This window comes from Pseudorca crassidens, chromosome 19, assembly GCF_039906515.1.
Source record: "Pseudorca crassidens isolate mPseCra1 chromosome 19, mPseCra1.hap1, whole genome shotgun sequence".
In the NCBI taxonomy this organism is placed as follows: domain Eukaryota; kingdom Metazoa; phylum Chordata; class Mammalia; order Artiodactyla; family Delphinidae; genus Pseudorca; species Pseudorca crassidens.
Genome location: NC_090314.1, coordinates 25,036,279 through 25,061,800, shown reverse-complemented (window position 1 = coordinate 25,061,800; position 25,522 = coordinate 25,036,279). Strand labels below are relative to the sequence as shown.

The 25,522-nt window shown below is 68.8% G+C and overlaps 13 non-coding genes across 13 annotated transcripts; all 13 read right to left on the bottom strand.

The window, feature by feature from the left end:
* Positions 1-236: 236 nt before the first annotated feature.
* Positions 237-355, bottom strand: LOC137213342 (5S ribosomal RNA). Its single transcript, XR_010937982.1, has one exon. It is a non-coding gene; the product is annotated as a 5S ribosomal RNA (ribosomal RNA).
* Positions 356-1,293: 938 nt separating this feature from the next.
* Positions 1,294-1,412, bottom strand: LOC137213341 (5S ribosomal RNA). Its single transcript, XR_010937981.1, has one exon. It is a non-coding gene; the product is annotated as a 5S ribosomal RNA (ribosomal RNA).
* A 2,703-nt stretch (positions 1,413-4,115) lies between these two features.
* On the bottom strand, positions 4,116-4,234 carry LOC137213340 (5S ribosomal RNA). Its single transcript, XR_010937980.1, has one exon. It is a non-coding gene; the product is annotated as a 5S ribosomal RNA (ribosomal RNA).
* A 938-nt stretch (positions 4,235-5,172) lies between these two features.
* LOC137213339 (5S ribosomal RNA) lies at positions 5,173-5,291 on the bottom strand. The gene has a single exon (XR_010937979.1). It is a non-coding gene; the product is annotated as a 5S ribosomal RNA (ribosomal RNA).
* A 2,700-nt stretch (positions 5,292-7,991) lies between these two features.
* Positions 7,992-8,110, bottom strand: LOC137213337 (5S ribosomal RNA). The gene has a single exon (XR_010937977.1). It is a non-coding gene; the product is annotated as a 5S ribosomal RNA (ribosomal RNA).
* Positions 8,111-9,048: 938 nt separating this feature from the next.
* Positions 9,049-9,167, bottom strand: LOC137213336 (5S ribosomal RNA). The gene has a single exon (XR_010937976.1). It is a non-coding gene; the product is annotated as a 5S ribosomal RNA (ribosomal RNA).
* A 2,700-nt stretch (positions 9,168-11,867) lies between these two features.
* LOC137213335 (5S ribosomal RNA) lies at positions 11,868-11,986 on the bottom strand. The gene has a single exon (XR_010937975.1). It is a non-coding gene; the product is annotated as a 5S ribosomal RNA (ribosomal RNA).
* A 2,694-nt stretch (positions 11,987-14,680) lies between these two features.
* LOC137213541 (5S ribosomal RNA) lies at positions 14,681-14,799 on the bottom strand. The gene has a single exon (XR_010938177.1). It is a non-coding gene; the product is annotated as a 5S ribosomal RNA (ribosomal RNA).
* Positions 14,800-15,725: 926 nt separating this feature from the next.
* Positions 15,726-15,844, bottom strand: LOC137213778 (5S ribosomal RNA). Its single transcript, XR_010938399.1, has one exon. It is a non-coding gene; the product is annotated as a 5S ribosomal RNA (ribosomal RNA).
* Positions 15,845-18,539: 2,695 nt separating this feature from the next.
* On the bottom strand, positions 18,540-18,658 carry LOC137213334 (5S ribosomal RNA). Its single transcript, XR_010937974.1, has one exon. It is a non-coding gene; the product is annotated as a 5S ribosomal RNA (ribosomal RNA).
* Positions 18,659-19,596: 938 nt separating this feature from the next.
* On the bottom strand, positions 19,597-19,715 carry LOC137213333 (5S ribosomal RNA). The gene has a single exon (XR_010937973.1). It is a non-coding gene; the product is annotated as a 5S ribosomal RNA (ribosomal RNA).
* Positions 19,716-22,418: 2,703 nt separating this feature from the next.
* LOC137213331 (5S ribosomal RNA) lies at positions 22,419-22,537 on the bottom strand. The gene has a single exon (XR_010937971.1). It is a non-coding gene; the product is annotated as a 5S ribosomal RNA (ribosomal RNA).
* Positions 22,538-23,475: 938 nt separating this feature from the next.
* Positions 23,476-23,594, bottom strand: LOC137213330 (5S ribosomal RNA). Its single transcript, XR_010937970.1, has one exon. It is a non-coding gene; the product is annotated as a 5S ribosomal RNA (ribosomal RNA).
* Between the last annotated feature and the right edge of the window lie 1,928 nt (positions 23,595-25,522).

Sequence of the window (25,522 nt, the reverse complement as noted above, 5' to 3'; positions counted from 1 at the left end):
CCCACAGACAAGCAAGCCAGCTGTGTAGGCACCCATCGCATGTGCATGCGCTGCTCCGTGGATCCCAAGAACCTGTGCTCAAGAGTTTCTTCCCACTTCTGCCATCGCCCAAGCTTCCTGCTCGGGCAGGTAAACCACCTTGCCTACTGCCTGCAGCGGGGATCGGCGGGGGCGGAGCCGGCGGCCCCCCCGCCGCGGGCGAGTAAAGGAGAAGGCGGGCGCAGCGGGAGGCAAAAAGCCTACAGCACCCGGTATTCCCAGGCGGTCTCCCATCCAAGTACTAACCAGGCCCGACCCTGCTTAGCTTCCGAGATCAGACGAGATCGGGCGCGTTCAGGGTGGTATGGCCGTAGACGGGGGCGGGGGGCCGCGGGCGGCCTCTTGAGGCCCAGTTTCGCTGGCGCTGGCGCCTTAACGCCAGCCTGGCGGCCAGCCCGCCCCGGCAGGGCCCCCTCGCCCGCCCAGGCAGGGGGAACGGAGGTCTCGGGTATCGGGCGGCGGCGGAGGGTTTGGCGACCACCTCCCAGCCCAGGGCGGCCCTGACCCAGCAAACCCTTCGGCGCTTGGCGCCCCGCCCAAGATCCCGCACGTCGCTCACAGGGACGTGGCCCCGGAGGCTTCAGGGCCCGGGGCCCGCGGTCCCTTGGGCATCGGCCCTGCCCGCCCACGCGGCGCTAGGCGCAGCCCGGCCGCAGCCCGGGCCGGCCCTCCTGCCCGACAGCAGCCGGCCCGAAGCCACCGCGAGCCTCCATTGAGTCGCCACGGCCCCTCAGCCCCGGCAAGGCCACCCTTGCCCCCACACCCCCCGCCGAGCTCAGGACCCCGCCCCTGGTGGCCGGCAGGCCCGGGGAAGCGGCCCCTGCCCTCGATCCCGCTCCCGCACCCGGCCGCGGTGACACGCCACAGGGGCGGGGTGGTGGTGGGGCGGGGCTTTTGTCGGAGGGAGCTGTGGAGGGACACACCGGCACACAGGTGGCGGCGCCGGGGCTGGGCGCCGGTGGGGGCGGCCAGGTGCAGGTCGAGGGGCTCGCGGGCCGAAAGGACGGCAACTGGGCCCGCGGCGGAGTCTGGGTCCGGGCCAGCCACCCCGGGAGCGTCTGGGGTGCGACTGCCTTCCAGGGCCGCCTTCTGGCCGCCTAGCCGGCCGGGCCGGCGGGGAGCGCCCCCGCCGGCGCGCGCCGTGGTGGGAGGGGCCTGAGGAGGTGGGGCCTGCAGCGCGGCCCGGCGGGGGCGGAGCCGGCGGCCCCCGCCGCGGGCGAGTAGAGGAGAAGGCGGGCGCAGCGGGAGGCAAAAAGCCTACAGCACCCGGTATTCCCAGGCGGTCTCCCATCCAAGTACTAACCAGGCCCGACCCTGCTTAGCTTCCGAGATCAGACGAGATCGGGCGCGTTCAGGGTGGTATGGCCGTAGACGGGGGCGGGGGGCCGCGGGCGGCCTCTTGAGGCCCAGTTTCGCTGGCGCTGGCGCCTTAACGCCAGCCTGGCGGCCAGCCCGCCCCGGCAGGGCCCCCTCGCCCGCCCAGGCAGGGGGAACGGAGGTCTCGGGTATTGGGCGGCGGCGGAGGGTTTGGCGACCACCTCCCAACCCAGGGCGGCCCTGACCCAGCAAACCCTTCGGCGCTTGGCGCCCCGCCCAAGATCCCGCACGTCGCTCACAGGGACGTGGCCCCGGAGGCTTCAGGGCCCGGGGCCCGCGGTCCCTTGGGCATCGGCCCTGCCCGCCCACGCGGCGCTAGGCGCAGCCCGACCGCAGCCCGGGCCGGCCCTTCTGCCCGACAGCAGCTGGCCCGAACCCACTGGGAGCCACCATTGAGTCGCCACGGCCCCTCAGCCCCGGCAAGGCCACCCTTGCCCCCACACCCCCCACCGAGCTCAGGACCCCGCCCCTGGTGGCCGGCAGGCCCGGGGAAGTGGCCCCTGCCCTCGATCCCGCACCTGCACCCGGCCGCGGTGACACGTCAGAGGGGCGGGGTGGTGGTGGGGCGGGGCTTTTGTCGGAGGGAGCTGTGGAGGGACACACCGGCACACAGGTGGCGGCGCCGGGGCTGGGCGCCGGTGGGGGAGGCCAGGTGCAGGTCGAGGGGCTCGCGGGCCGAAAGGACGGCAACTGGGCCCGCGGCGGAGTCTGGGTCTGGAGGGCTCTGAGCCTCCATCCGCTCTGGTGCCTCGGGTCTACCGGCCCGACGCCTGATAGCGTGACACCCCACCGGCCCACAGACGTAGCCTCCCCAGCTGTGCTCACAGCGAGTCCAACCGCAGCCTGCATCCCTCCGCGGGACACTTGGATTACTCCCGCGATCCCCACGAGGTGCGGCACCCGGCGGCCGAATGGGCTGAGATCCTGCCCTTGCGGCAGCGCCCTGTGGCCACCTCCGCCTCCCTCACGGTACTGGCCGAGGCCTCGGACCAGCGGGCCCCGGCTCCCAGCTCAGCGCTGCTCCTCCGCCCCTCTCACCTCCTGCCCGACGTCCAGGCTACCGAGCACCCTCCACCCCCGCCCACCTTCATGCCACTCAGCCGGAACCCGGGAGGCAATGCCAACTACCAGGTGTATGACAGTCTGCTGCTGAAGCGGCAACCGCAGGAGGGCCAAGCGCGGGCCAACTCGCTGCTACCTTCCACCTCGGCCTCCAGGCCCTCTCTGCACGGGAGCCAGACTGGGAAAATGAACTTACCAGCAGCAAATGGGGGCAGGGGCAGGGGGCGGCAGGGCATGGAGAGAGGAATAAAGAGCACCAGAGTCCAGGAAACATTGGTGGTCTGTGGCTTGGAAGCGCCACTACTTCTGCCAGCCTGGGTCCCTGCGCTTGGCTTCCTGCAATAAGAAGCCAGTGTCCCCTTCTTGGCCTGAGGGTCCCTTTGGTTTAGTGGCCACAGCTCTGCCAGCAGGCCCCTCCTGGTCCTATACCATGCACTAAGTACATCTGCAGCTGCAGACTCCAAACCCCTGGTCTCTGGGCACCTCCTCTGTGTCTCAGCTGTCCCTGTCCACAGAGAGCCTCATACAAGAAGTTGCTTCCAAACTGGGAGGTTCCACATCTGGGCAGGTCCAGCTCCAGGCCCAGTGAAGGGCATGAAGAAGGCTGAGGCTCTGGACTCCAGCCAGGCCTTCAGCAGGCCTCTGAGGCCAAGGTCTTCCTAGTCTCAAGAGGGGCCAAGAGACGCAATGTGTCATTTGAACAAGTGAGTCAGCGGGCGGTGAGCGAATGAATGACCGCTCGAGGGGATGTATGCCGGCCGCCGGGCCCTGTTTGACTGTCCAGGCTCAGCTTACCTGACCCTGGTTACCAGGGAATGCCACTCTGGGCCCTCCTTTTCATCCCCCTCCCTCACTGTGACCTCACCACCTGCCCCATTATGACCCAGTCTGGCTCCCAGTTAAAACTGGAGGGCAGAGGGCCCAGGCAGTCCTGGGACCAACGGCCATGGGTGAGCGAAACTACTACCGAGCCGAGCCGTTCACTGGCCCCATCCCCAGGAAATGCCAGGAGCAAGGATACTCAATTCTTCTGATCCCGGTCAGCTTCATCTTGCTCAACGTGGGGATCAACATGGTGACTATGGTCAGGGCAGGATCTGTGCAGCGCGGCTGGGGGAGCCCTGGGGTCTTGAAGGGGCTGAGGTGGGAGGGCTGCTGGGGTGTGACCGGACAAGGGTTGGATTTCAGGGCTCACCCTGCTCCCGGCCTCCCCCCTCCCCTTCTTCCCTCAACTCTGGAGGCATCTGAAGAGATTCTTGAGGGCACTTTTCAATCGTATTTTCCACAAAGGTGAGTGGGCGCCGGCGTGGGTTCAGGGGATGTGGGCCTGTCCCCTTTCTTCTATCCCTGCCTTGATTCTCAGCCCCTCAGGAACCCAGGCCCTGACCCATCTCGCCTTTCCCCACAGACAAGCAAGCCAGCTGTGTAGGCACCCATTGCATGTGCATGCGCTGCTCCGTGGATCCCAAGAACCTGTGCTCAAGAGTTTCTTCCCACTTCTGCCATCGCCCAAGCTTCCTGCTCGGGCAGGTAAACCACCTTGCCTACTGCCTGCAGCGGGGCTCGGCGGGGGCGGAGCCGGCGGCCCCCCCGCCGCGGGCGAGTAAAGGAGAAGGCGGGCGGAGCGGGAGGCAAAAAGCCTACAGCACCCGGTATTCCCAGGCGGTCTCCCATCCAAGTACTAACCAGGCCCGACCCTGCTTAGCTTCCGAGATCAGACGAGATCGGGCGCGTTCAGGGTGGTATGGCCGTAGACGGGGGTGGGGGGCCGCGGGCGGCCTCTTGAGGCCCAGTTTCGCTGGCGCTGGCGCCTTAACGCCAGCCTGGCGGCCAGCCCGCCCCGGCAGGGCCCCCTCGCCCGCCCAGGCAGGGGGAACGGAGGTCTCGGGTATCGGGCGGCGGCGGAGGGTTTGGCGACCACCTCCCAGCCCAGGGCAGCCCTGACCCAGCAAACCCTTCGGCGCTTGGCGCCCCGCCCAAGATCCCGCACGTCGCTCACAGGGACGTGGCCCCGGAGGCTTCAGGGCCCGGGGCCCGCGGTCCCTTGGGCATCGGCCCTGCCCACCCACGCGGCGCTAGGCGCAGCCCGGCCGCAGCCCGGGCCGGCCCTCCTGCCCGACAGCAGCCGGCCCGAAGCCACCGCGAGCCTCCATTGAGTCGCCACGGCCCCTCAGCCCCGGCAAGGCCACCCTTGCCCCCACACCCCCCGCCGAGCTCAGGACCCCGCCCCTGGTGGCCGGCAGGCCCGGGGAAGCGGCCCCTGCCCTCGATCCCGCTCCCGCACCCGGCCGCGGTGACACGCCAGAGGGGCGGGGTGGTGGTGGGGCGGGGCTTTTGTCGGAGGGAGCTGTGGAGGGACACACCGGCACACAGGTGGCGGCGCCGGGGCTGGGCGCCGGTGGGGGCGGCCAGGTGCAGGTCGAGGGGCTCGCGGGCCGAAAGGACGGCAACTGGGCCCGCGGCGGAGTCTGGGTCCGGGCCAGCCACCCCGGGAGCGTCTGGGGTGCGGCTGCCTTCCAGGGCCGCCTTCTGGCCGCCTGGCCGGCCGGGCCGGCGGGGAGCGCCCCCGCCGGCGCGCGCCGTGGTGGGAGGGGCCTGAGGAGGTGGGGCCTGCAGCGCGGCCCGGCGGGGGCGGAGCCGGCGGCCCCAGCCGCGGGCGAGTAGAGGAGAAGGCGGGCGGAGCGGGAGGCAAAAAGCCTACAGCACCCGGTATTCCCAGGCGGTCTCCCATCCAAGTACTAACCAGGCCCGACCCTGCTTAGCTTCCGAGATCAGACGAGATCGGGCGCGTTCAGGGTGGTATGGCCGTAGACGGGGGCGGGGGGCCGCGGGCGGCCCCTTGAGGCCCAGTTTCGCTGGCGCTGGCGCCTTAACGCCAGCCTGGCGGCCAGCCCGCCCCGGCAGGGCCCCCTCGCCCGCCCAGGCAGGGGGAACGGAGGTCTCGGGTATCGGGCGGCGGCGGAGGGTTTGGCGACCACCTCCCAGCCCAGGGCGGCCCTGACCCAGCAAACCCTTCGGCGCTTGGCGCCCCGCCCAAGATCCCGCACGTCGCTCACAGGGACGTGGCCCCGGAGGCTTCAGGGCCCGGGGCCCGCGGTCCCTTGGGCATCGGCCCTGCCCGCCCACGCGGCGCTAGGCGCAGCCCGGCCGCAGCCCGGGCCGGCCCTCCTGCCCGACAGCAGCCGGCCCGAAGCCACCGGGAGCCACCATTGAGTCGCCACGGCCCCTCAGCCCCGGCAAGGCCACCCTTGCCCCCACACCCCCCGCCGAGCTCAGGACCCCGCCCCTGGTGGCCGGCAGGCCCGGGGAAGAGGCCCCTGCCCTCGATCCCGCTCCCGCACCCAACCGCGGTGACACGCCAGAGGGGCGGGGTGGTGGTGGGGCGGGGCTTTTGTCGGAGGGAGCTGTGGAGGGACACACCGGCACACAGGTGGCGGCGCCGGGGCTGGGCGCCGGTGGGGGCGGCCAGGTGCAGGTCGAGGGGCTCGCGGGCCGAAAGGACGGCAACTGGGCCCGCGGCGGAGTCTGGGTCTGGAGGGCTCTGAGCCTCCATCCGCTCTGGTGCCTCGGGTCTACCGGCCCGACGCCTGGTAGCGTGACACCCCACCGGCCCACAGACGTAGCCTCCCCAGCTGTGCTCACAGCGAGTCCAACCGCAGCCTGCATCCCTCCGCGGGACACTTGGATTACTCCCGCGATCCCCACGAGGTGCGGCACCCGGCGGCCGAATGGGCTGAGATCCTGCCCTTGCGGCGCCCTGTGGCCACCTCCGCCTCCCTCACGGTACTGGCCGAGGCCTCGGACCAGCGGGCCCCGGCTCCCAGCTCAGCGCTGCTCCTCCGCCCCTCTCACCTCCTGCCCGACGTCCAGGCTACCGAGCACCCTCCACCCCCGCCCACCTTCATGCCACTCAGCCGGAACCCGGGAGGCAATGCCAACTACCAGGTGTATGACAGTCTGGTGCTGAAGCGGCAACCGCAGGAGGGCCAAGCGTGGGCCAACTCGCTGCTACCTTCCACCTCGGCCTCCAGGCCCTCTCTGCACGGGAGCCAGACTGGGAAAATGAACTTACCAGCAGCAAATGGGGGCAGGGGCAGGGGGCGGCAGGGCATGGAGAGAGGAATAAAGAGCGCCAGAGTCCAGGAAACATTGGTGGTCTGTGGCTTGGAAGCGCCACTCCTTCTGCCAGCCTGGGTCCCTGCGCTTGGCTTCCTGCAATAAGAAGCCAGTGTCCCCTTCTTGGCCTGAGGGACCCTTTGGTTTAGTGGCCACAGTTGTGCCAGCAGGCTCCTCCTGTTCCTATACCATGCACTAAGTACATCTGCAGCTGCAGACTCCAAACCCCTGGTCTCTGGGCACCTCCTCTGTGTCTCAGCTGTCCCTGTCCACAGAGAGCCTCATACAAGAAGTTGCTTCCAAACTGGGAGGTTCCACATCTGGGCAGGTCCAGCTCCAGGCCCAGTGAAGGGCATGAAGAAGGCTGAGGCTCTGGACTCCAGCCAGGCCTTCAGCAGGCCTCTGAGGCCAAGGTCTTCCTAGTCTCAAGAGGGGCCAAGAGACGCAATGTGTCATTTGAACAAGTGAGTCAGCGGGCGGTGAGCGAATGAATGACCGCTCGAGGGGATGTATGCCGGCCACCGGGCCCTGTTTGACTGTCCAGGCTCAGCTTACCTGACCCTGGTTACCAGGGAATGCCACTCTGGGCCCTCCTTTTCATCCCCCTCCCTCACTGTGACCTCACCACCTGCCCCATTATGACCCAGTCTGGCTCCCAGTTAAAACTGGAGGGCAGAGGGCCCAGGCAGTCCTGGGACCAACGGCCATGGGTGAGCGAAACTACTACCGAGCCGAGCCGTTCACTGGCCCCATCCCCAGGAAATGCCAGGAGCAAGGATACTCAATTCTTCTGATCCCGGTCAGCTTCATCTTGCTCAACGTGGGGATCAACATGGTGACTATGGTCAGGGCAGGATCTGTGCAGCGCGGCTGGGGGAGCCCTGGGGTCTTGAAGGGGCTGAGGTGGGAGGGCTGCTGGGGTGTGACCGGACAAGGGTTGGATTTCAGGGCTCACCCTGCTCCCGGCCTCCCCCCTCCCCTTCTTCCCTCAACTCTGGAGGCATCTGAAGAGATTCTTGAGGGCACTTTTCAATCGTATTTTCCACAAAGGTGAGTGGGCGCCGGCGTGGGTTCAGGGGATGTGGGCCTGTCCCCTTTCTTCTATCCCTGCCTTGATTCTCAGCCCCTCAGGAACCCAGGCCCTGACCCATCTCGCCTTTCCCCACAGACAAGCAAGCCAGCTGTGTAGGCACCCATTGCATGTGCATGCGCTGCTCCGTGGATCCCAAGAACCTGTGCTCAAGAGTTTCTTCCCACTTCTGCCATCGCCCAAGCTTCCTGCTCGGGCAGGTAAACCACCTTGCCTACTGCCTGCAGCGGGGCTCGGCGGGGGCGGAGCCGGCGGCCCCCCCGCCGCGGGCGAGTAAAGGAGAAGGCGGGCGGAGCGGGAGGCAAAAAGCCTACAGCACCCGGTATTCCCAGGCGGTCTCCCATCCAAGTACTAACCAGGCCCGACCCTGCTTAGCTTCCGAGATCAGACGAGATCGGGCGCGTTCAGGGTGGTATGGCCGTAGACGGGGGTGGGGGGCCGCGGGCGGCCTCTTGAGGCCCAGTTTCGCTGGCGCTGGCGCCTTAACGCCAGCCTGGCGGCCAGCCCGCCCCGGCAGGGACCCCTCGCCCGCCCAGGCAGGGGGAACGGAGGTCTCGGGTATCGGGCGGCGGCGGAGGGTTTGGCGACCACCTCCCAGCCCAGGGCAGCCCTGACCCAGCAAACCCTTCGGCGCTTGGCGCCCCGCCCAAGATCCCGCACGTCGCTCACAGGGACGTGGCCCCGGAGGCTTCAGGGCCCGGGGCCCGCGGTCCCTTGGGCATCGGCCCTGCCCACCCACGCGGCGCTAGGCGCAGCCCGGCCGCAGCCCGGGCCGGACCTCCTGCCCGACAGCAGCCGGCCCGAAGCCACCGCGAGCCTCCATTGAGTCGCCACGGCCCCTCAGCCCCGGCAAGGCCACCCTTGCCCCCACACCCCCCGCCGAGCTCAGGACCCCGCCCCTGGTGGCCGGCAGGCCCGGGGAAGCGGCCCCTGCCCTCGATCCCGCTCCCGCACCCGGCCGCGGTGACACGCCAGAGGGGCGGGGTGGTGGTGGGGCGGGGCTTTTGTCGGAGGGAGCTGTGGAGGGACACACCGGCACACAGGTGGCGGCGCCGGGGCTGGGCGCCGGTGGGGGCGGCCAGGTGCAGGTCGAGGGGCTCGCGGGCCGAAAGGACGGCAACTGGGCCCGCGGCGGAGTCTGGGTCCGGGCCAGCCACCCCGGGAGCGTCTGGGGTGCGGCTGCCTTCCAGGGCCGCCTTCTGGCCGCCTGGCCGGCCGGGCCGGCGGGGAGCGCCCCCGCCGGCGCGCGCCGTGGTGGGAGGGGCCTGAGGAGGTGGGGCCTGCAGCGCGGCCCGGCGGGGGCGGAGCCGGCGGCCCCAGCCGCGGGCGAGTAGAGGAGAAGGCGGGCGGAGCGGGAGGCAAAAAGCCTACAGCACCCGGTATTCCCAGGCGGTCTCCCATCCAAGTACTAACCAGGCCCGACCCTGCTTAGCTTCCGAGATCAGACGAGATCGGGCGCGTTCAGGGTGGTATGGCCGTAGACGGGGGCGGGGGGCCGCGGGCGGCCTCTTGAGGCCCAGTTTCGCTGGCGCTGGCGCCTTAACGCCAGCCTTGCGGCCGGCCCGCCCCGGCAGGGCCCCCTCGCCCGCCCAGGCAGGGGGAACGGAGGTCTCGGGTATCGGGCGGCGGCGGAGGGTTTGGCGACCACCTCCCAGCCCAGGGCGGCCCTGACCCAGCAAACCCTTCGGCGCTTGGCGCCCCGCCCAAGATCCCGCACGTCGCTCACAGGGACGTGGCCCCGGAGGCTTCAGGGCCCGGGGCCCGCGGTCCCTTGGGCATCGGCCCTGCCCGCCCACGCGGCGCTAGGCGCAGCCCGGCCGCAGCCCGGGCCGGCCCTCCTGCCCGACAGCAGCCGGCCCGAAGCCACCGGGAGCCACCATTGAGTCGCCACGGCCCCTCAGCCCCGGCAAGGCCACCCTTGCCCCCACACCCCCCGCCGAGCTCAGGACCCCGCCCCTGGTGGCCGGCAGGCCCGGGGAAGAGGCCCCTGCCCTCGATCCCGCTCCCGCACCCAACCGCGGTGACACGCCAGAGGGGCGGGGTGGTGGTGGGGCGGGGCTTTTGTCGGAGGGAGCTGTGGAGGGACACACCGGCACACAGGTGGCGGCGCCGGGGCTGGGCGCCGGTGGGGGCGGCCAGGTGCAGGTCGAGGGGCTCGCGGGCCGAAAGGACGGCAACTGGGCCCGCGGCGGAGTCTGGGTCTGGAGGGCTCTGAGCCTCCATCCGCTCTGGTGCCTCGGGTCTACCGGCCCGACGCCTGGTAGCGTGACACCCCACCGGCCCACAGACGTAGCCTTCCCAGCTGTGCTCACAGCGAGTCCAACCGCAGCCTGCATCCCTCCGCGGGACACTTGGATTACTCCCGCGATCCCCACGAGGTGCGGCACCCGGCGGCCGAATGGGCTGAGATCCTGCCCTTGCGGCGCCCTGTGGCCACCTCCGCCTCCCTCACGGTACTGGCCGAGGCCTCGGACCAGCGGGCCCCGGCTCCCAGCTCAGCGCTGCTCCTCCGCCCCTCTCACCTCCTGCCCGACGTCCAGGCTACCGAGCACCCTCCACCCCCGCCCACCTTCATGCCACTCAGCCGGAACCCGGGAGGCAATGCCAACTACCAGGTGTATGACAGTCTGGTGCTGAAGCGGCAACCGCAGGAGGGCCAAGCGTGGGCCAACTCGCTGCTACCTTCCACCTCGGCCTCCAGGCCCTCTCTGCACGGGAGCCAGACTGGGAAAATGAACTTACCAGCAGCAAATGGGGGCAGGGGCAGGGGGCGGCAGGGCATGGAGAGAGGAATAAAGAGCGCCAGAGTCCAGGAAACATTGGTGGTCTGTGGCTTGGAAGCGCCACTCCTTCTGCCAGCCTGGGTCCCTGCGCTTGGCTTCCTGCAATAAGAAGCCAGTGTCCCCTTCTTGGCCTGAGGGACCCTTTGGTTTAGTGGCCACAGTTGTGCCAGCAGGCTCCTCCTGGTCCTATACCATGCACTAAGTACATCTGCAGCTGCAGACTCCAAACCCCTGGTCTCTGGGCACCTCCTCTGTGTCTCAGCTGTCCCTGTCCACAGAGAGCCTCATACAAGAAGTTGCTTCCAAACTGGGAGGTTCCACATCTGGGCAGGTCCAGCTCCAGGCCCAGTGAAGGGCATGAAGAAGGCTGAGGCTCTGGACTCCAGCCAGGCCTTCAGCAGGCCTCTGAGGCCAAGGTCTTCCTAGTCTCAAGAGGGGCCAAGAGACGCAATGTGTCATTTGAACAAGTGAGTCAGCGGGCGGTGAGCGAATGAATGACCGCTCGAGGGGATGTATGCCGGCCACCGGGCCCTGTTTGACTGTCCAGGCTCAGCTTACCTGACCCTGGTTACCAGGGAATGCCACTCTGGGCCCTCCTTTTCATCCCCCTCCCTCACTGTGACCTCACCACCTGCCCCATTATGACCCAGTCTGGCTCCCAGTTAAAACTGGAGGGCAGAGGGCCCAGGCAGTCCTGGGACCAACGGCCATGGGTGAGCGAAACTACTACCGAGCCGAGCCGTTCACTGGCCCCATCCCCAGGAAATGCCAGGAGCAAGGATACTCAATTCTTCTGATCCCGGTCAGCTTCATCTTGCTCAACGTGGGGATCAACATGGTGACTATGGTCAGGGCAGGATCTGTGCAGCGCGGTTGGGGGAGCCCTGGGGTCTTGAAGGGGCTGAGGTGGGAGGGCTGCTGGGGTGTGACCGGACAAGGGTTGGATTTCAGGGCTCACCCTGCTCCCGGCCTCCCCCCTCCCCTTCTTCCCTCAACTCTGGAGGCATCTGAAGAGATTCTTGAGGGCACTTTTCAATCGTATTTTCCACAAAGGTGAGTGGGCGCCGGCGTGGGTTCAGGGGATGTGGGCCTGTCCCCTTTCTTCTATCCCTGCCTTGATTCTCAGCCCCTCAGGAACCCAGGCCCTGACCCATCTCGCCTTTCCCCACAGACAAGCAAGCCAGCTGTGTAGGCACCCATCGCATGTGCATGCGCTGCTCCGTGGATCCCAAGAACCTGTGCTCAAGAGTTTCTTCCCACTTCTGCCATCGCCCAAGCTTCCTGCTCGGGCAGGTAAACCACCTTGCCTACTGCCTGCAGCGGGGCTCGGCGGGGGCGGAGCCGGCGGCCCCCCCGCCGCGGGCGAGTAAAGGAGAAGGCGGGCGGAGCGGGAGGCAAAAAGCCTACAGCACCCGGTATTCCCAGGCGGTCTCCCATCCAAGTACTAACCAGGCCCGACCCTGCTTAGCTTCCGAGATCAGACGAGATCGGGCGCGTTCAGGGTGGTATGGCCGTAGACGGGGGCGGGGGCCGACGGCTGCCTCTTGAGGCCCAGTTTCGCTGGCGCTGGCGCCTTAACGCCAGCCTGGCGGCCGGCCCGCCCCGGCAGGGCCCCCTCGCCCGCCCAGGCAGGGGGAACGGAGGTCTCGGGTATCGGGCGGCGGCGGAGGGTTTGGCGACCACCTCCCAGCCCAGGGCGGCCGTGACCCAGCAAACCCTTCGGCGCTTGGCGCCCCGCCCAAGATCCCGCACGTCGCTCACAGGGACGTGGCCCCGGAGGCTTCAGGGCCCGGGGCCCGCGGTCCCTTGGGCATCGGCCCTGCCCGCCCACGCGGCGCTAGGCGCAGCCCGGCCGCAGCCCGGGCCGGCCCTCCTGCCCGACAGCAGCCGGCCCGAAGCCACCGGGAGCCTCCATTGAGTCTCCACGGCCCCTCAGCCCCGGCAAGGCCACCCTTGCCCCCACACCCCCCGCCGAGCTCAGGACCCCGCCCCTGGTGGCCGGCAGGCCCGGGGAAGCGGCCCCTGCCCTCGATCCCGCTCCCGCACCCGGCCGCGGTGACACGCCAGAGGGGCGGGGTGGGGGGCGGCTTTTGTCGGAGGGAGCTGTGGAGGGACACACCGGCACACAGGTGGCGGCGCCGGGGCTGGGCGCCGGTGGGGGCGGCCAGGTGCAGGTCGAGGGGCTCGCGGGCCAAAAGGACGGCAACTGGGCCCATGGCGGAGTCTGGGTCTGGAGGGCTCTGAGCCTCCATCCGCTCTGGTGCCTCGGGTCTACCGGCCCGACGCCTGGTAGCGCGACACCCCACCGGCCCACAGACGTAGCCTCCCCAGCTGTGCTCACAGCGAGTCCAACCGCAGCCTGCATCCCTCCGCGGGACACTTGGATTACTCCCGCGATCCCCACGAGGTGCGGCACCCGGCGGCCGAATGGGCTGAGATCCTGCCCTTGCGGCGCCCTGTGGCCACCTCCGCCTCCCTCACGGTACTGGCCGAGGCCTCGGACCAGCGGGCCCCGGCTCCCAGCTCAGCGCTGCTCCTCCGCCCCTCTCACCTCCTGCCCGACGTCCAGGCTACCGAGCACCCTCCACCCCCGCCCACCTTCATGCCACTCAGCCGGAACCCGGGAGGCAATGCCAACTACCAGGTGTATGACAGTCTGGTGCTGAAGCGGCAACCGCAGGAGGGCCAAGCGCGGGCCAACTCGCTGCTACCTTCCACCTCGGCCTCCAGGCCCTCTCTGCACGGGAGCCAGACTGGGAAAATGAACTTACCAGCAGCAAATGGGGGCAGGGGCAGGGGGCGGCAGGGCATGGAGAGAGGAATAAAGAGCACCAGAGTCCAGGAAACATTGGTGGTCTGTGGCTTGGAAGCGCCACTCCTTCTGCCAGCCTGGGTCCCTGCGCTTGGCTTCCTGCAATAAGAAGCCAGTGTCCCCTTCTTGGCCTGAGGGTCCCTTTGGTTTAGTGGCCACTGTTCTGCCAGCAGGCCCCTCCTGGTCCTATACCATGCACTAAGTACATCTGCAGCTGCAGACTCCAAACCCCTGGTCTCTGGGCACCTCCTCTGTGTCTCAGCTGTCCCTGTCCACAGAGAGCCTCATACAAGAAGTTGCTTCCAAACTGGGAGGTTCCACATCTGGGCAGGTCCAGCTCCAGGCCCAGTGAAGGGCATGAAGAAGGCTGAGGCTCTGGACTCCAGCCAGGCCTTCAGCAGGCCTCTGAGGCCAAGGTCTTCCTAGTCTCAAGAGGGGCCAAGAGACGCAATGTGTCATTTGAACAAGTGAGTCAGCGGGCGGTGAGCGAATGAATGACCGCTCGAGGGGATGTATGCCGGCCACCGGGCCCTGTTTGACTGTCCAGGCTCAGCTTACCTGACCCTGGTTACCAGGGAATGCCACTCTGGGCCCTCCTTTTCATCCCCCTCCCTCACTGTGACCTCACCACCTGCCCCATTATGACCCAGTCTGGCTCCCAGTTAAAACTGGAGGGCAGAGGGCCCAGGCAGTCCTGGGACCAACGGGCCATGGGTGAGCGAAACTACTACCGAGCCGAGCCGTTCACTGGCCCCATCCCCAGGAAATGCCAGGAGCAAGGATACTCAATTCTTCTGATCCCGGTCAGCTTCATCTTGCTCAACGTGGGGATCAACATGGTGACTATGGTCAGGGCAGGATCTGTGCAGCGCGGTTGGGGGCGCCCTGGGGTCTTGAAGGGGCTGAGGTGGGAGGGCTGCTGGGGTGTGACCGGACAAGGGTTGGATTTCAGGGCTCACCCTGCTCCCGGCCTGCCCCCTCCCCTTCTTCCCTCAACTCTGGAGGCATCTGAAGAGATTCTTGCGGGCACTTTTCAATCGTATTTTCCACAAAGGTGAGTGGGCGCCGGCGTGGGTTCAGGGGATGTGGGCCTGTCCCCTTTCTTCTATCCCTGCCTTGATTCTCAGCCCCTCAGGAACCCAGGCCCTGACCCATCTCGCCTTTCCCCATAGACAAGCAAGCCAGCTGTGTAGGCACCCATCGCATGTGCATGCGCTGCTCCGTGGATCCCAAGAACCTGTGCTCAAGAGTTTCTTCCCACTTCTGCCATCGCCCAAGCTTCCTGCTCGGGCAGGTAAACCACCTTGCCTACTGCCTGCAGCGGGGCTCGGCGGGGGCGGAGCCGGCGGCCCCCCCGCCGCGGGCGAGTAAAGGAGAAGGCGGGCGGAGCGGGAGGCAAAAAGCCTACAGCACCCGGTATTCCCAGGCGGTCTCCCATCCAAGTACTAACCAGGCCCGACCCTGCTTAGCTTCCGAGATCAGACGAGATCGGGCGCGTTCAGGGTGGTATGGCCGTAGATGGGGGCGGGGGCCGACGGCTGCCTCTTGAGGCCCAGTTTCGCTGGCGCTGGCGCCTTAACGCCAGCCTGGCGGCCGGCCCGCCCCGGCAGGGCCCCCTCGCCCGCCCAGGCAGGGGAAACGGAGGTCTCGGGTATCGGGCGGCGGCGGAGGGTTTGGCGACCACCTCCCAGCCCAGGGCGGCCGTGACCCAGCAAACCCTTCAGCGCTTGGCGCCCCGCCCAAGATCCCGCACGTCGCTCACAGGGACGTGGCCCCGGAGGCTTCAGGGCCCGGGGCCCGCGGTCCCTTGGGCATCGGCCCTGCCCGCCCACGCGGCGCTAGGCGCAGCCCGGGCCGGCCCTCCTGCCCGACAGCAGCCGGCCCGAAGCCACCGGGAGCCTCCATTGAGTCGCCACGGCCCCTCAGCCCCGGCAAGGCCACCCTTGCCCCCACACCCCCCGCCGAGCTCAGGACCCCGCCCCTGGTGGCCGGCAGGCCCGGGGAAGCGGCCCCTGCCCTCGATCCCGCTCCCGCACCCGGCCGCGGTGACACGCCAGAGGGGCGGGGTGGTGGTGGGGCGGGGCTTTTGTCGGAGGGAGCTGTGGAGGGACACACCGGCACACAGGTGGCGGCGCCGGGGCTGGGCGCCGGTGGGGGCGGCCAGGTGCAGGTCGAGGGGCTCGCGGGCCGAAAGGACGGCAACTGGGCCCGCGGCGGAGTCTGGGTCCGGGCCAGCCACCCCGGGAGCGTCTGGGGTGCGGCTGCCTTCCAGGGCCGCCTTCTGGCCGCCTGGCCGGCCGGGCCGGCGGGGAGCGCCCCCGCCGGCGCGCGCCGTGGTGGGAGGGGCCTGAGGAGGTGGGGCCTGCAGCGCGGCCCGGCGGGGGCGGAGCCGGCGGCCCCCGCCGCGGGCGAGTAGAGGAGAAGGCGGGCGGAGCGGGAGGCAAAAAGCCTACAGCACCCGGTATTCCCAGGCGGTCACCCATCCAAGTACTAACCAGGCCCGACCCTGCTTAGCTTCCGAGATCAGACGAGATCGGGCGCGTTCAGGGTGGTATGGCCGTAGACGGGGGCGGGGGGCCGCGGGCGGCCTCTTGAGGCCCAGTTTCGCTGGCGCTGGCGCCTTAACGCCAGCCTGGCGGCCGGCCCGCCCCGGCAGGGCCCCCTCGCCCGCCCAGGCAGGGGAAACGGAGGTCTCGGGTATCGGGCGGCGGCGGAGGGTTTGGCGACCACCTCCCAGCCCAGGGCGGCCCTGACCCAGCAAACCCTTCGGCGCTTGGCGCCCCGCCCAAGATCCCGCACGTCGCTCACAGGGACGTGGCCCCGGAGGCTTCAGGGCCCGGGGCCCGCGGTCCCTTGGGCATCGGCCCTGCCCGCCCACGCGGCGCTAGGCGCAGCCCGGCCGCAGCCCGGGCCGGCCCTCCTGCCCGACAGCAGCCGGCCCGAAGCCACCGGGAGCCTCCATTGAGTCTCCACGGCGCCTCAGCCCCGGCAAGGCCACCCTTGCCCCCACACCCCCCGCCGAGCTCAGGACCCCGCCCCTGGTGGCCGGCAGGCCCGGGGAAGCGGCCCCTGCCCTCGATCCCGCTCCCGCACCCGGCCGCGGTGACACGCCAGAGGGGCGGGGTGGGGGGCGGCTTTTGTCGGAGGGAGCTGTGGAGGGACACACCGGCACACAGGTGGCGGCGCCGGGGCTGGGCGCCGGTGGGGGCGGCCAGGTGCAGGTCGAGGGTCTCGCGGGCCAAAAGGACGGCAACTGGGCCCATGGCGGAGTCTGGGTCTGGAGGGCTCTGAGCCTCCATCCGCTCTGGTGCCTCGGGTCTACCGGCCCGACGCCTGGTAGCGCGACACCCCACCGGCCCACAGACGTAGCCTCCCCAGCTGTGCTCACAGCGAGTCCAACCGCAGCCTGCATCCCTCCGCGGGACACTTGGATTACTCCCGCGATCCCCACGAGGTGCGGCACCCGGCGGCCGAATGGGCTGAGATCCTGCCCTTGCGGCGCCCTGTGGCCACCTCCGCCTCCCTCACGGTACTGGCCGAGGCCTCGGACCAGCGGGCCCCGGCTCCCAGCTCAGCGCTGCTCCTCCGCCCCTCTCACCTCCTGCCCGACGTCCAGGCTACCGAGCACCCTCCACCCCCGCCCACCTTCATGCCACTCAGCCGGAACCCGGGAGGCAATGCCAACTACCAGGTGTATGACAGTCTGGTGCTGAAGCGGCAACCGCAGGAGGGCCAAGCGTGGGCCAACTCGCTGCTACCTTCCACCTCGGCCTCCAGGCCCTCTCTGCACGGGAGCCAGACTGGGAAAATGAACTTACCAGCAGCAAATGGGGGCAGGGGCAGGGGGCGGCAGGGCATGGAGAGAGGAATAAAGAGCACCAGAGTCCAGGAAACATTGGTGGTCTGTGGCTTGGAAGCGCCACTCCTTCTGCCAGCCTGGGTCCCTGCGCTTGGCTTCCTGCAATAAGAAGCCAGTGTCCCCTTCTTGGCCTGAGGGTCCCTTTGGTTTAGTGGCCACTGTTCTGCCAGCAGGCCCCTCCTGGTCCTATACCATGCACTAAGTACATCTGCAGCTGCAGACTCCAAACCCCTGGTCTCTGGGCACCTCCTCTGTGTCTCAGCTGTCCCTGTCCACAGAGAGCCTCATACAAGAAGTTGCTTCCAAACTGGGAGGTTCCACATCTGGGCAGGTCCAGCTCCAGGCCCAGTGAAGGGCATGAAGAAGGCTGAGGCTCTGGACTCCAGCCAGGCCTTCAGCAGGCCTCTGAGGCCAAGGTCTTCCTAGTCTCAAGAGGGGCCAAGAGACGCAATGTGTCATTTGAACAAGTGAGTCAGCGGGCGGTGAGCGAATGAATGACCGCTCGAGGGGATGTATGCCGGCCACCGGGCCCTGTTTGACTGTCCAGGCTCAGCTTACCTGACCCTGGTTACCAGGGAATGCCACTCTGGGCCCTCCTTTTCATCCCCCTCCCTCACTGTGACCTCACCACCTGCCCCATTATGACCCAGTCTGGCTCCCAGTTAAAACTGGAGGGCAGAGGGCCCAGGCAGTCCTGGGACCAACGGGCCATGGGTGAGCGAAACTACTACCGAGCCGAGCCGTTCACTGGCCCCATCCCCAGGAAATGCCAGGAGCAAGGATACTCAATTCTTCTGATCCCGGTCAGCTTCATCTTGCTCAACGTGGGGATCAACATGGTGACTATGGTCAGGGCAGGATCTGTGCAGCGCGGTTGGGGGCGCCCTGGGGTCTTGAAGGGGCTGAGGTGGGAGGGCTGCTGGGGTGTGACCGGACAAGGGTTGGATTTCAGGGCTCACCCTGCTCCCGGCCTCCCCCCTCCCCTTCTTCCCTCAACTCTGGAGGCATCTGAAGAGATTCTTGAGGGCACTTTTCAATCGTATTTTCCACAAAGGTGAGTGGGCGCCGGCGTGGGTTCAGGGGATGTGGGCCTGTCCCCTTTCTTCTATCCCTGCCTTGATTCTCAGCCCCTCAGGAACCCAGGCCCTGACCCATCTCGCCTTTCCCCACAGACAAGCAAGCCAGCTGTGTAGGCACCCATCGCATGTGCATGCGCTGCTCCGTGGATCCCAAGAACCTGTGCTCAAGAGTTTCTTCCCACTTCTGCCATCGCCCAAGCTTCCTGCTCGGGCAGGTAAACCACCTTGCCTACTGCCTGCAGCGGGGATCGGCGGGGGCGGAGCCGGCGGCCCCCCCGCCGCGGGCGAGTAAAGGAGAAGGCGGGCGCAGCGGGAGGCAAAAAGCCTACAGCACCCGGTATTCCCAGGCGGTCTCCCATCCAAGTACTAACCAGGCCCGACCCTGCTTAGCTTCCGAGATCAGACGAGATCGGGCGCGTTCAGGGTGGTATGGCCGTAGACGGGGGCGGGGGGCCGCGGGCGGCCTCTTGAGGCCCAGTTTCGCTGGCGCTGGCGCCTTAACGCCAGCCTGGCGGCCAGCCCGCCCCGGCAGGGCCCCCTCGCCCGCCCAGGCAGGGGGAACGGAGGTCTCGGGTATCGGGCGGCGGCGGAGGGTTTGGCGACCACCTCCCAGCCCAGGGCGGCCCTGACCCAGCAAACCCTTCGGCGCTTGGCGCCCCGCCCAAGATCCCGCACGTCGCTCACAGGGACGTGGCCCCGGAGGCTTCAGGGCCCGGGGCCCGCGGTCCCTTGGGCATCGGCCCTGCCCGCCCACGCGGCGCTAGGCGCAGCCCGGCCGCAGCCCGGGCCGGCCCTCCTGCCCGACAGCAGCCGGCCCGAAGCCACCGCGAGCCTCCATTGAGTCGCCACGGCCCCTCAGCCCCGGCAAGGCCACCCTTGCCCCCACACCCCCCGCCGAGCTCAGGACCCCGCCCCTGGTGGCCGGCAGGCCCGGGGAAGCGGCCCCTGCCCTCGATCCCGCTCCCGCACCCGGCCGCGGTGACACGCCACAGGGGCGGGGTGGTGGTGGGGCGGGGCTTTTGTCGGAGGGAGCTGTGGAGGGACACACCGGCACACAGGTGGCGGCGCCGGGGCTGGGCGCCGGTGGGGGCGGCCAGGTGCAGGTCGAGGGGCTCGCGGGCCGAAAGGACGGCAACTGGGCCCGCGGCGGAGTCTGGGTCCGGGCCAGCCACCCCGGGAGCGTCTGGGGTGCGACTGCCTTCCAGGGCCGCCTTCTGGCCGCCTAGCCGGCCGGGCCGGCGGGGAGCGCCCCCGCCGGCGCGCGCCGTGGTGGGAGGGGCCTGAGGAGGTGGGGCCTGCAGCGCGGCCCGGCGGGGGCGGAGCCGGCGGCCCCCGCCGCGGGCGAGTAGAGGAGAAGGCGGGCGCAGCGGGAGGCAAAAAGCCTACAGCACCCGGTATTCCCAGGCGGTCTCCCATCCAAGTACTAACCAGGCCCGACCCTGCTTAGCTTCCGAGATCAGACGAGATCGGGCGCGTTCAGGGTGGTATGGCCGTAGACGGGGGCGGGGGGCCGCGGGCGGCCTCTTGAGGCCCAGTTTCGCTGGCGCTGGCGCCTTAACGCCAGCCTGGCGGCCAGCCCGCCCCGGCAGGGCCCCCTCGCCCGCCCAGGCAGGGGGAACGGAGGTCTCGGGTATTGGGCGGCGGCGGAGGGTTTGGCGACCACCTCCCAACCCAGGGCGGCCCTGACCCAGCAAACCCTTCGGCGCTTGGCGCCCCGCCCAAGATCCCGCACGTCGCTCACAGGGACGTGGCCCCGGAGGCTTCAGGGCCCGGGGCCCGCGGTCCCTTGGGCATCGGCCCTGCCCGCCCACGCGGCGCTAGGCGCAGCCCGACCGCAGCCCGGGCCGGCCCTTCTGCCCGACAGCAGCTGGCCCGAAGCCACTGGGAGCCACCATTGAGTCGCCACGGCCCCTCAGCCCCGGCAAGGCCACCCTTGCCCCCACACCCCCCACCGAGCTCAGGACCCCGCCCCTGGTGGCCGGCAGGCCCGGGGAAGTGGCCCCTGCCCTCGATCCCGCACCTGCACCCGGCCGCGGTGACACGTCAGAGGGGCGGGGTGGTGGTGGGGCGGGGCTTTTGTCGGAGGGAGCTGTGGAGGGACACACCGGCACACAGGTGGCGGCGCCGGGGCTGGGCGCCGGTGGGGGAGGCCAGGTGCAGGTCGAGGGGCTCGCGGGCCGAAAGGACGGCAACTGGGCCCGCGGCGGAGTCTGGGTCTGGAGGGCTCTGAGCCTCCATCCGCTCTGGTGCCTCGGGTCTACCGGCCCGACGCCTGATAGCGTGACACCCCACCGGCCCACAGACGTAGCCTCCCCAGCTGTGCTCACAGCGAGTCCAACCGCAGCCTGCATCCCTCCGCGGGACACTTGGATTACTCCCGCGATCCCCACGAGGTGCGGCACCCGGCGGCCGAATGGGCTGAGATCCTGCCCTTGCGGCAGCGCCCTGTGGCCACCTCCGCCTCCCTCACGGTACTGGCCGAGGCCTCGGACCAGCGGGCCCCGGCTCCCAGCTCAGCGCTGCTCCTCCGCCCCTCTCACCTCCTGCCCGACGTCCAGGCTACCGAGCACCCTCCACCCCCGCCCACCTTCATGCCACTCAGCCGGAACCCGGGAGGCAATGCCAACTACCAGGTGTATGACAGTCTGCTGCTGAAGCGGCAACCGCAGGAGGGCCAAGCGCGGGCCAACTCGCTGCTACCTTCCACCTCGGCCTCCAGGCCCTCTCTGCACGGGAGCCAGACTGGGAAAATGAACTTACCAGCAGCAAATGGGGGCAGGGGCAGGGGGCGGCAGGGCATGGAGAGAGGAATAAAGAGCACCAGAGTCCAGGAAACATTGGTGGTCTGTGGCTTGGAAGCGCCACTACTTCTGCCAGCCTGGGTCCCTGCGCTTGGCTTCCTGCAATAAGAAGCCAGTGTCCCCTTCTTGGCCTGAGGGTCCCTTTGGTTTAGTGGCCACAGCTCTGCCAGCAGGCCCCTCCTGGTCCTATACCATGCACTAAGTACATCTGCAGCTGCAGACTCCAAACCCCTGGTCTCTGGGCACCTCCTCTGTGTCTCAGCTGTCCCTGTCCACAGAGAGCCTCATACAAGAAGTTGCTTCCAAACTGGGAGGTTCCACATCTGGGCAGGTCCAGCTCCAGGCCCAGTGAAGGGCATGAAGAAGGCTGAGGCTCTGGACTCCAGCCAGGCCTTCAGCAGGCCTCTGAGGCCAAGGTCTTCCTAGTCTCAAGAGGGGCCAAGAGACGCAATGTGTCATTTGAACAAGTGAGTCAGCGGGCGGTGAGCGAATGAATGACCGCTCGAGGGGATGTATGCCGGCCGCCGGGCCCTGTTTGACTGTCCAGGCTCAGCTTACCTGACCCTGGTTACCAGGGAATGCCACTCTGGGCCCTCCTTTTCATCCCCCTCCCTCACTGTGACCTCACCACCTGCCCCATTATGACCCAGTCTGGCTCCCAGTTAAAACTGGAGGGCAGAGGGCCCAGGCAGTCCTGGGACCAACGGCCATGGGTGAGCGAAACTACTACCGAGCCGAGCCGTTCACTGGCCCCATCCCCAGGAAATGCCAGGAGCAAGGATACTCAATTCTTCTGATCCCGGTCAGCTTCATCTTGCTCAACGTGGGGATCAACATGGTGACTATGGTCAGGGCAGGATCTGTGCAGCGCGGCTGGGGGAGCCCTGGGGTCTTGAAGGGGCTGAGGTGGGAGGGCTGCTGGGGTGTGACCGGACAAGGGTTGGATTTCAGGGCTCACCCTGCTCCCGGCCTCCCCCCTCCCCTTCTTCCCTCAACTCTGGAGGCATCTGAAGAGATTCTTGAGGGCACTTTTCAATCGTATTTTCCACAAAGGTGAGTGGGCGCCGGCGTGGGTTCAGGGGATGTGGGCCTGTCCCCTTTCTTCTATCCCTGCCTTGATTCTCAGCCCCTCAGGAACCCAGGCCCTGACCCATCTCGCCTTTCCCCACAGACAAGCAAGCCAGCTGTGTAGGCACCCATTGCATGTGCATGCGCTGCTCCGTGGATCCCAAGAACCTGTGCTCAAGAGTTTCTTCCCACTTCTGCCATCGCCCAAGCTTCCTGCTCGGGCAGGTAAACCACCTTGCCTACTGCCTGCAGCGGGGCTCGGCGGGGGCGGAGCCGGCGGCCCCCCCGCCGCGGGCGAGTAAAGGAGAAGGCGGGCGGAGCGGGAGGCAAAAAGCCTACAGCACCCGGTATTCCCAGGCGGTCTCCCATCCAAGTACTAACCAGGCCCGACCCTGCTTAGCTTCCGAGATCAGACGAGATCGGGCGCGTTCAGGGTGGTATGGCCGTAGACGGGGGTGGGGGGCCGCGGGCGGCCTCTTGAGGCCCAGTTTCGCTGGCGCTGGCGCCTTAACGCCAGCCTGGCGGCCAGCCCGCCCCGGCAGGGCCCCCTCGCCCGCCCAGGCAGGGGGAACGGAGGTCTCGGGTATCGGGCGGCGGCGGAGGGTTTGGCGACCACCTCCCAGCCCAGGGCAGCCCTGACCCAGCAAACCCTTCGGCGCTTGGCGCCCCGCCCAAGATCCCGCACGTCGCTCACAGGGACGTGGCCCCGGAGGCTTCAGGGCCCGGGGCCCGCGGTCCCTTGGGCATCGGCCCTGCCCACCCACGCGGCGCTAGGCGCAGCCCGGCCGCAGCCCGGGCCGGCCCTCCTGCCCGACAGCAGCCGGCCCGAAGCCACCGCGAGCCTCCATTGAGTCGCCACGGCCCCTCAGCCCCGGCAAGGCCACCCTTGCCCCCACACCCCCCGCCGAGCTCAGGACCCCGCCCCTGGTGGCCGGCAGGCCCGGGGAAGCGGCCCCTGCCCTCGATCCCGCTCCCGCACCCGGCCGCGGTGACACGCCAGAGGGGCGGGGTGGTGGTGGGGCGGGGCTTTTGTCGGAGGGAGCTGTGGAGGGACACACCGGCACACAGGTGGCGGCGCCGGGGCTGGGCGCCGGTGGGGGCGGCCAGGTGCAGGTCGAGGGGCTCGCGGGCCGAAAGGACGGCAACTGGGCCCGCGGCGGAGTCTGGGTCCGGGCCAGCCACCCCGGGAGCGTCTGGGGTGCGGCTGCCTTCCAGGGCCGCCTTCTGGCCGCCTGGCCGGCCGGGCCGGCGGGGAGCGCCCCCGCCGGCGCGCGCCGTGGTGGGAGGGGCCTGAGGAGGTGGGGCCTGCAGCGCGGCCCGGCGGGGGCGGAGCCGGCGGCCCCAGCCGCGGGCGAGTAGAGGAGAAGGCGGGCGGAGCGGGAGGCAAAAAGCCTACAGCACCCGGTATTCCCAGGCGGTCTCCCATCCAAGTACTAACCAGGCCCGACCCTGCTTAGCTTCCGAGATCAGACGAGATCGGGCGCGTTCAGGGTGGTATGGCCGTAGACGGGGGCGGGGGGCCGCGGGCGGCCCCTTGAGGCCCAGTTTCGCTGGCGCTGGCGCCTTAACGCCAGCCTGGCGGCCAGCCCGCCCCGGCAGGGCCCCCTCGCCCGCCCAGGCAGGGGGAACGGAGGTCTCGGGTATCGGGCGGCGGCGGAGGGTTTGGCGACCACCTCCCAGCCCAGGGCGGCCCTGACCCAGCAAACCCTTCGGCGCTTGGCGCCCCGCCCAAGATCCCGCACGTCGCTCACAGGGACGTGGCCCCGGAGGCTTCAGGGCCCGGGGCCCGCGGTCCCTTGGGCATCGGCCCTGCCCGCCCACGCGGCGCTAGGCGCAGCCCGGCCGCAGCCCGGGCCGGCCCTCCTGCCCGACAGCAGCCGGCCCGAAGCCACCGGGAGCCACCATTGAGTCGCCACGGCCCCTCAGCCCCGGCAAGGCCACCCTTGCCCCCACACCCCCCGCCGAGCTCAGGACCCCGCCCCTGGTGGCCGGCAGGCCCGGGGAAGAGGCCCCTGCCCTCGATCCCGCTCCCGCACCCAACCGCGGTGACACGCCAGAGGGGCGGGGTGGTGGTGGGGCGGGGCTTTTGTCGGAGGGAGCTGTGGAGGGACACACCGGCACACAGGTGGCGGCGCCGGGGCTGGGCGCCGGTGGGGGCGGCCAGGTGCAGGTCGAGGGGCTCGCGGGCCGAAAGGACGGCAACTGGGCCCGCGGCGGAGTCTGGGTCTGGAGGGCTCTGAGCCTCCATCCGCTCTGGTGCCTCGGGTCTACCGGCCCGACGCCTGGTAGCGTGACACCCCACCGGCCCACAGACGTAGCCTCCCCAGCTGTGCTCACAGCGAGTCCAACCGCAGCCTGCATCCCTCCGCGGGACACTTGGATTACTCCCGCGATCCCCACGAGGTGCGGCACCCGGCGGCCGAATGGGCTGAGATCCTGCCCTTGCGGCGCCCTGTGGCCACCTCCGCCTCCCTCACGGTACTGGCCGAGGCCTCGGACCAGCGGGCCCCGGCTCCCAGCTCAGCGCTGCTCCTCCGCCCCTCTCACCTCCTGCCCGACGTCCAGGCTACCGAGCACCCTCCACCCCCGCCCACCTTCATGCCACTCAGCCGGAACCCGGGAGGCAATGCCAACTACCAGGTGTATGACAGTCTGGTGCTGAAGCGGCAACCGCAGGAGGGCCAAGCGTGGGCCAACTCGCTGCTACCTTCCACCTCGGCCTCCAGGCCCTCTCTGCACGGGAGCCAGACTGGGAAAATGAACTTACCAGCAGCAAATGGGGGCAGGGGCAGGGGGCGGCAGGGCATGGAGAGAGGAATAAAGAGCGCCAGAGTCCAGGAAACATTGGTGGTCTGTGGCTTGGAAGCGCCACTCCTTCTGCCAGCCTGGGTCCCTGCGCTTGGCTTCCTGCAATAAGAAGCCAGTGTCCCCTTCTTGGCCTGAGGGACCCTTTGGTTTAGTGGCCACAGTTGTGCCAGCAGGCTCCTCCTGGTCCTATACCATGCACTAAGTACATCTGCAGCTGCAGACTCCAAACCCCTGGTCTCTGGGCACCTCCTCTGTGTCTCAGCTGTCCCTGTCCACAGAGAGCCTCATACAAGAAGTTGCTTCCAAACTGGGAGGTTCCACATCTGGGCAGGTCCAGCTCCAGGCCCAGTGAAGGGCATGAAGAAGGCTGAGGCTCTGGACTCCAGCCAGGCCTTCAGCAGGCCTCTGAGGCCAAGGTCTTCCTAGTCTCAAGAGGGGCCAAGAGACGCAATGTGTCATTTGAACAAGTGAGTCAGCGGGCGGTGAGCGAATGAATGACCGCTCGAGGGGATGTATGCCGGCCACCGGGCCCTGTTTGACTGTCCAGGCTCAGCTTACCTGACCCTGGTTACCAGGGAATGCCACTCTGGGCCCTCCTTTTCATCCCCCTCCCTCACTGTGACCTCAC